The sequence below is a fragment of the Podarcis pityusensis genome (genome assembly GCF_964106645.2).
Source record: "Podarcis pityusensis genome assembly, chromosome: 13".
In the NCBI taxonomy this organism is placed as follows: Eukaryota; Metazoa; Chordata; class Lepidosauria; order Squamata; family Lacertidae; genus Podarcis; species Podarcis pityusensis.
This window is the reverse complement of record NC_138038.1, coordinates 55,744,562-55,753,927: the sequence shown is the minus strand read 5'-3', so window position 1 is coordinate 55,753,927 and position 9,366 is coordinate 55,744,562.

The window sequence follows — 9,366 nt, the reverse complement described above, 5'->3', positions numbered from 1 at the left end:
ACGCAAGGGGACTGGGAGTACCGCCTTGCCACATTCCTTCTAGCACAGCACAGCACCCCCAGCTCAACGACTGGCCGGAGCCCCGCTGAACTACTAATGGGTCGGCGCCTTGCAATCAGATTGGACCGCCTTCACCCCGATAGAGCTCAGGATGAGGTAGTGGTGGGGGAAGGCAGGAACCCCCGGACCTTCGAGGCCCAGGACCCAGTGTACGCAAAGAATTTTGGGGCAGGCCCAGCATGGGTACCCGCCACAATCACCAGGGTCACTGGCCCCGTGTCGTACGAGGTGCTAACGGATGGGGGGCAATGCTGGCGCCGCCACTGCGACCAGATACGGCGACGATTCCCGGGAGAAAACCAGGAGGAGGACAGGTCAGAGGAGTCCCAAGGGAACAGCGGGGCAGTGAGGCCCATAGAGCAGGAGGGGCCAGCAGGAGAGGCAGAATCAGTAAATACAGAGAGGACCCGTGAGGCCGAAAGGACACCGGAACCAGAACCACGACTGAGCGAGCCGGTTGCACCAGACCAAACAGCCGCATCACAGCCAGCATCCTTGGAACACGAGCCAGAACCCGGAGCCCGGACCAGGGAACACCCCAGGCCACAACGCACACGTAGGCCGCCGGCATACCTTGAGGACTATGAATGCGACCTCCCGGGCAGGACTGGAACTTAGAGGGGAGGGGTGTTATGTACTGAGTTGAATAGGATCCAAACTGTAGCAGTCTGATTGGTCCTAGAACAATAGGATCCAAAAGGCAGCAGTCTGATTGGTCCTAGAACAATAGGATTCAGAATGCAGCAGTCTGATTGGTCCTAGAACAATGCAGCAGTATGATTGGTTGGCAGGAACCACCCAATCCTGCTCCAGATAGAAGTGAATCCACAACCTGATTGGCTTACAGTAGAATTCCAGAATTAGCCAATCATGTGCAGCCCATTGTGTAAATAATGTATATAAAGCAGATACTGTGAGGGGACATTTATTCATTCCTCCTCACCACTATGAGCTGAATAAAGAGCATGAAATCACTTTGCGACTCTGAGTATATTTCAGACCGCCTTTTCTGGGATGTATCTGAGGGGTGGTCTTAGGTTACACCCCTTCTGTGATGTATGCATAATATTTCTGGGGGTGGTCTTGATCTAGAGGATGGAAATTTCAAAAGTCTTTATAAGCCCTTGCACAGCATTTTTGTGGGTCCTCCTCCTTTCCTGCGAGTGAGGGGAGCACCCTGTTGCAACAGATCAATAAAGATCCAGCTTACTAGCTGCTTTGCTTCTCAATATTCTCTGGTTGGCCTCTGTTATTTTCTCCTACCAATAGGGAACCTATGTAAGGACTCTATATGGGCTCTTGAATACCCCATAAGGGAAAAGGGCATATTTTTATTTACAACAATGGGAGAGCCCTTGAGATATATGAAGGTGGCCATCATTACTCACATTCAACCAGATATCAACTGAGTGTTGAGTAGGATGACACTTTGTTTCTGCCTTTTCTGTGATTGAAGATGGGAGACGGCAGAATCATAGAAGCATAGAATTGTAGAGTTGGAAGGGACCACAAGGGTCATCTAGTCCAATGATGGAGAAAATAATAATTTCAGAGAACTGTATATTTGATGGTTTCATTTTCTTTTGAGTCTATGGCCTAGCTAAAATGAAGAGGCCTGGACCTGTTTTTTTACAGCACAGAACTAGTTGCTTTTAGGTACTGTACACAGTGAATGTTCGTTCCAGAACACTGAAAAGAATAAACTGTTAGACTCTATGATGGCCATTGTATGCATGAAAAGAGAATCAGCTAGGCATGGCAGTTGTGATTAATATTGAATTGTTTTGTAGACAGATGAAAAAGGATATTGAGAGACATTTAATGAATAGGGAAATTAGTCAAAGTCTAAACAGGGAAGGACACTGAGATGGGGGCTGATTTGAACTAGGTGATTTTGATTGATTCGCGGTGGCGACACTAGGTTGCGACTATTCAGGTTGCTGTGATCCTTTGATTGGTAAATAGAAATCATTTGTAACATGGAAGTGTATTAAAGTGTGTATCTGAAGAAGTGTGCATGCACACAAAAGTTCATACCAGTAACAAACTTAGTTGGTCTTTAAGGTGCTACTGGAAGGATTTTTTTTAAAAAAACAACAACATTGCTTTGGATGTTCTTTGCAGCCTTCTTATTTTTGAGGCTGCCCCTAGGCACATTTGGATTTCAATAAAAGCCTATCTTTTTACTTGGAACTTGCATCCTTTTCTGTTGGGTTTCTGGGTGGGATACCTCAAGTCTAGGAACCACTTTTAAATTTCTCCATTTCATGTTAAAAGTGGGATTGACTGATACACCACAGAGTCTCAGGAACTGGATTGAAGTGGGGAGACTGTCACTGGCAGAGGTGCCTAAAAAATAACCAAAATTTAAAAATCTCCTCCTTTGCCTGTCCTGCACTCAACATTCAGCACTGGCGTCTTTGAGGCTTGTGTGGATGTATGAGTTTTAACCCCTATGCTATTTATTGCAGGCTTTAACTGAAAATTTCTTTCATTTTGTTCTACAAGATATTTTTGAGGTGGTTTGCTGGTTTTATTGAAATAAGGTTTTTGTTGTTGCTGGTTATATTGGTATTGCCAGATATGCTGGGTGGTTGCAGCCAAAAAAATATACAGTACAGGGGAATTTTGTGTTGTCCTTATTTGTTTTGTTTGTATGAATGCCCAATGAGAGTGATGGTCTCTGAAAATCTTGTTGATCAGGTTAGGAAGGAAGATGAGTCCAGCTGCCCAGCCAAGTGTTGTGAGGTGAGGTCAAAAGCAAGGGGGCTCAGTGGAATTCTGTGAGTCATTTTTATCAGTAAGGGTATGAGCCTATTGTGTTGGTGGAAATCTGCTTAGACTTGCTTTGAGACCTGGCTCCTTGGCATTGTCACCAGAGACACCACACAAAGGATGCCCTACACAATCCTTTCCTAAGTGTGATGGCTGCCCTGGTACCTTTTCCCCAGTTCCAAAGCAATGAACCTGCTTACTGGAGTTCGATAAACTGTGTTTGGTGTGACATTATCTAAGACACTCTGTTCCTGGCATTGTGTTTCTGAACCTTGTTCACCCTTGTTGTTTAGTCGTTTAATTGTGCCCGACTCTTCGTGACTCCATGGACCAGAGCACGCCAGGCACTCCTGTCTTCCACTGCCTCCCGCAGTTTGGTCAGACTCATGTTTGTAGCTTCGAGAACACTGTCCCACCATCTCGTCCTCTGTCGTCCCCTTCTCCTTGTGCCCTCCATCTTTCCCAACATCAGGGTCTTTTCCAGGGAGTCTTCTCTTCTCATGAGGTGGCCAAAGTATTGGAGCCTCAGCTTCACAATCTGTCCTTCCAGTGAGCACTCAGGGCTGATTTCCTTAAGAATGGATGCGTTTGATCTTCTTGCAGTCAATGGGACTCTCAAGAGCCTCCTCCAGCACCATAATTCAAAAGCATCAATTCTTCGGCGATCAGCCTTCTTTATGGTCCAGCTTTCACTTCCATACATCACTACTGGGAAAACCATGGCTTTAACTATACGGACCTTTGTTGGCAAGGTGATGTCTCTGCTTTTTAAGATGATGTCTAGGTTTGCCATCGCCTTTCTCCCAAGGAGCAGGCGTCTTTTAATTTAGTGACTGCTGTCACCATCTGCAGTGATCATGGAGCCCAAGAAAGTAAAATCTCTCACGGCCTCCATTTCTTCCCCTTCTATTTGCCAGGAGGTGATGGGCCCAGTGGCCATGATCTTTGTTTTTTTGATGTTGAGCTTCAGACCATATTTTGCGCTCTCCTCTTTCACCCTCAATAAAAGGTTCTTTAATTCCTCCTAGAATCATAGAATCATAGAGTTGGAAGAGACCACAAGGGCCATCGAGTCCAACCCCCTGCCAAGCAGGAAACACCATCAGAGCACTCCTGACATATGGTTGTCAAGCCTCTGCTTAAAGACCTCCAAAGAAGGAGACTCCACCACACTCCTTGGCAGCAAATTCCACTGTCAAACAGCTCTTACTGTCAGGAAGTTCTTCCTAATGTTTAGGTGGAATCTTCTTTCTTGTAGTTTGGATCCATTGCTCCATGTCCGCTTCTCTAGAGCAGCAGAAAACAACCTTTCTCCCTCCTCTATGTGACATCCTTTGATATATTTGAACATGGCTATCATATCACCCCTTAACCTCCTCTTCTCCAGGCTAAACATGCCCAGCTCCCTTAGCCGTTCCTCATAAGGCATCGTTTCCAGGCCTTTGACCATTTTGGTTGCCCTCCTCTGGACACGTTCCAGTTTGTCAGTGTCCTTCTTGAACTGTGGTGCCCAGAACTGGACAAAGTACTCCAGGTGAGGTCTGACCAGAGCAGAATACAGTGGCACTTTTACTTTCCTTGATCTAGATGCTATACTCCTATTGATGCAGCCCAGAATTGCATTGGCTTTTTTAGCTGCCGCGTCACACTGTTGGCTCATGTCAAGTTTGTGGTCAACCAAGACTCCTAGATCCTTTTCACACGTACTGCTCTCAAGCCAGGTGTCACCCATCTGGTATTTGTGCCTCTCATTTTTTTTGCCCAAGTGCAATACTTTACATTTCTCCCTGTTAAAATTCATCTTGTTTGTTTTGGCCCAGTTCTCTAATCTGTCAAGGTCGTTTTGAAGTGTGATCCTGTCCTCTGGGGTGTTAGCCACCCCTCCCAGTTTGGTGTCATCTGCAAATTTGATCAGGATGCCCATGAGTCCATCATCCAAGTCGTTGATAAAGATGTTGAATAAGACCGGGCCCAAGACAGAACCCTGTGGCACCCCACTAGTCACTCTTCTCCAGGATGAAGAGGAACCATTGATGAGCACCCTTTGGGTTCGGTCAGTCAGCCAGTTACAAATCCACTGAGTGGTAGCATAGTCAAGACCGCATTTTACCAGCTTCTTTACAAGAATATCATGGGGCACCTTGTCAAATGCCTTGCTGAAATCAAGGTAGGCTACATCCACTGCGTTCCCTTCATCTACCAGGCTTGTAATTCTGTCAAAAAACGAGATCAGGTTAGTCTGACATGACTTATTTTTCAGAAATCCATGCTGACTATTGGTGATCACAGCATTCCTTTCTAGGTGCTCACAGACTGTTTGCTTAATGATCTGCTCCAGAATCTTCCCTGGTATTGATGTCAGACTGACTGGACGGTAATTATTTGGGTCCTCTCTTTCCCCCTTTTTGAAAATAGGGACAACATTTGCCCTCCTCCAGTCTGCCGGGACTTCGCCTGTTCTCCAGGAATTCTCAAAGATGACTGCCAGTGGTTCTGAGATCACATCTGCCAGTTCTTTTAATACTCTTGGATGCAGTTCATCTGGCCTGGAGACTTGAATACGTCTAAACTAGCCAAGTATTCTTGTACTATCTCCTTAGTTATTCTGGGCTGTGTTTCCTTTGCTGAATCATTTGCTCCAAATTCTTCAGGTCGGGCATTGTTTTCTTTATCGGAGAAGACTGAGGCAAAGAAGGCATTGAGGAGTTCAGCCCTTTCTGTGTCCCCTGATTGCATTTCACCATCTTCTCCTCTGAGTGACCCCACTGTTTCTTTGTTCTTCCTTTTGCTACAGACATACCCATAAAAGCCTTTTTTGTTGCTTTTAACCTCTCTAGCAATTTAGTTGTTTGTCTTTCTTTGTTGTCTTTGCTGTTGTTGAACTTTTTTTTTTGCACAATTGCCAAGAAATCTGATATTTTTCAGCTTTTTTAAAAAAATGAAAAACCAGCACTTCTGGAATGGGTTGCCATGTTATCCTGGACATTTTCATGCTTGCCAAAACTTCCCCTCGGATGCTATTAGCATCACACGAATCCCGGTCCTCTCTTTTCCCCTTTTTGAAAATAGGGACAACATTTGCCTCACTTTCTGTCATCAAGGTTGTGTCATCTGCATATCTGAGGTTGTTGATATTTCTTCCGGCGATCTTAATTCCGGCTCGTTCACCCAGGACACCTCTAAAATAGTTCCATTGCAATGAAATAAATTTCAGGGAAGCATCCTTTGGTTTGAATGAGTTTCCCATTTATGAATCCATTGCTGTGAATTTTCGTTTGTGATGCTGCTTTAAGCATTGTTCCACAGACGTAAAATTCAGGGAAGAATCCTTGAGTACCAGTGGATTGAAGTATGTGTCTGGAATGGTAGTGGTTGCTTAAATGGTTCCATCACTAAGTCTTGGACAGGCTGATCTATTGTTTTGTTTATCTGCTATTTGTATGTGGTCTCTTTTGTCTGCTTCTTTTGTTAATTTTATAGGGATGCGGGTGGCACTGTGGCCTAAACCACTGAGTCTCTTGGGCTTGCCAATTGTAAGGACGGCAGTTCAAATCTGTGTGCCGGGGTGAGCTCCCCTTGCTCTTTTGCAGCTCCTACCAACCTAGCTGTTCAAAAGCATGCCAGTGCAAGTAGATAAATAGGCACCACTGTGGCAGGAAGGTAAATGGTTTTCCATGTGCTTTGGTACTCATCCCATTGTCTCCCTCGGCCTGAAAGCGGAGATGAGCATCGCACCCCATAGTCTCCTTTGACAGGACTTAACTGTCCAGGGGCCCTTTACCTTTACCTTACCTTTGTGAATTTTTGTAAAAATCAGGGTTCAAAGTTTGATCCCTGTCAAATTTCCACATAGAAAATAGTGTCAAGATTAGTAAATATAATTCTCTAGAAAACTTCAAAAAGCAATTAAGTTGTATAAAATATGCCCTGTTATGGTTGTTTTAGCCTATATCTACACTCTATTCCCAGCTCCTTAATTTTCCTCTCAACCGCTTCCTTTTTTCTCCCAGTGTTTCTCCCTCTCACATCCAAAGCCTGCCCAAGCCTGCCCTGGATTTTATTTACCATAAATTAACTAATTACAGATCAGAAATCTGACTTTTCCAAGGAAGCACCTTCTTTCGCGGAACTGTCTGATATTATTGAATATTGTGGGTCCCCAGTTTGAAATGTAGTAAATGGGTGGTTAAAGGCAGAATTCTTTTAGTTCACCTATAAATGCAGGAAACCTCCCCCGCTGTATCACAGTGTTTTTTTGCCCTGGGGAGCAGGCAGAAACCAGAAAGCCCCTGAAATGCAGGAATCTTGTGCAACGTGGGACTCGAACCTACAGCTCTGATATTACCGTAAGCCTCTTAATAGATAAGGTTCTATCCCTCAGGTACATCTATCCCAGTAAATATTCCTATTGATTTTTAATTGCATTTTAGTTCCTTCTCTTATTCCTTGTACTTTATTGTATTACAGTTTGAATTGTGTAGCAAATGGTAAAATACAACGTGTAAGATATAAAACGAGCAATAAAAATGCAAGGAAAGATCTCACAGCATCTAACAAAGAACATGATTCTATAAGGCTGCAACAAGCTGAACAAAAGTGGTCTGCTAAATCCCTCAGCCATTTTCAAACCATGAGGAGAGGAGTTTGGGAACCCCTCCTGCCATATGCTTCTTTGAGGACTTTGGATGGAAAGTAGCAGGCAAATCTTTTCCATGTATCCTTGAATCTCTGTCCAGCTGTTGCAGCTCAGGATCTTTGTGAATAAAACAGGCATCTCCTTCTGTCCTAGTTTGGGAGCGTTACTGGCCTTGAAAGGGGTCAAAGCAGACACCAGCAGGCAGGGGTGTAGCCTGGGGGTGTCAGAGGGGCCATGGTCCCAGGCATAGTTTTTTGAGGGGCCATGAAGCAGGAGCCCCCTCCATGCAGGCACCATGCTGGGGGTGCCTGCATGGGACCCCTTGCTCCATGCCCACCAAGTGGTGTGTTGGCTGGGGGTGGGAAGGCAGTGCAGGGCGGCCCTGCTTGGCTCCAGGACAAAGGGTCACTCTGGCAATGAGGGCAAGGGTGCCACCACAGGCTCCTTCACCCTCTGTGCCCCTGATGAACTCACACCCCCTCCCCTGGCACTCTGCTACTGCCAGCAAGTGTGAGCAGAAGTTTGAGATGAAGTTGCTGTCCTGGCTGAGGCGAAGCAGGTCTGGGCGTGATCAGGGCTGGCTGGATGATTGTCTGGGAGCCATGGTCCCTTCCAGACCAGAGCACAAGAAGAGCCCTGCTGCTCAGACCAGAGATTTGTCTGCAAACCAGTCAGTTTGAATGCTCAATATGCAGGTCATTGAGTTGTTCTACCTCACTAGTTAGGGGCAGCGATGCTTCTGAACATCAGTTGCTGGAAGCCACCAGAGGGAGAGTGGCTTTTGTTCTCCCATCCTGCTTGTAGGTTTCCCTCTGGGGGCACCTGGTTGGCCGCCGTGAGAACAGAAGGCTGGACTAGATGGGCCACTGGCTTGATTCAGCAGCCGGGCTCTCCTTAGGTTCTTAAATAAATATGAGGAGGAGGAGGAGGAGGTTTCATTTCCTAATATGAAGTCTTTGTTTTGAAAAGCCCTTTATGTATTGACAAAGCAATTAAATTATTCTGTAAGGAGAAGGTATTCAGTATATGGTCCCTCCTGGGGAAAGAGATGGAAAGGATTAAAACCTCTCACACGGTGTGAATAGTTACAGATTGGTAGCCGTGCTGGTCTGCCGTAGTCGAAACAAAATAAAAAATTCCTTCCAGTAGCACCCTAGAGACCAACTAAGTTTGAAAGCTAAGTTTGAAAGGAATTTTTTAAATTTTGTTTCGACAGTGTGAATATGTTTCATCTGAGGGCTCAGATTTCAAGTCACAGGTCCAAGATGTTCTTCTTTGGTCTCACCACTTTCCCAGGGAAAACCCGCAGTTTACTGTTGAATTGAAACAAACGTCAAAACATATTCTTTTACCTCCTCATAGGGCTTCTTTTTCCATTTATTTCCTTCCTCTTGTACTAATTTTTCATACATAACCCAATTTTTGCTCATATTTATCTTTTTCAAGTGTTAACTTGAAAACTTTCAGGCTGTTTATATTTTGATGCAGATGTTTAGATGCAGGCCCTCCACTAATCCTCAGATGATGAAAATAGGGACATTTCTTTCTCCCAACTGGCCCTCCTCAATGCCAATTTTTTGTTCCTCCCCCTTTAGAGCATTTCCTATCAGAAGAAGGGTGGGCACCACACCAACAGGACCCAGCACAGACACCCTCCACCATCCTGAGAAAACCTCTTAATTCTGATTTGATTTGATTGGTAGATTTACAACAAGACAAACACTCACCAATAACAAAATTTTAGAAAGGGGCATGATTAGACACAGATGCACAAAGCTTTTTTTTTTTTTTAAAGTTAATATTCCTTGTACTCCGCTCTTTCTCCCTTTAGTCCCACCCAGGGCGGCCCTTCCCTCTGCCTGCTGCTCAGAGCCAGTATGTCATGCAGGACTGGG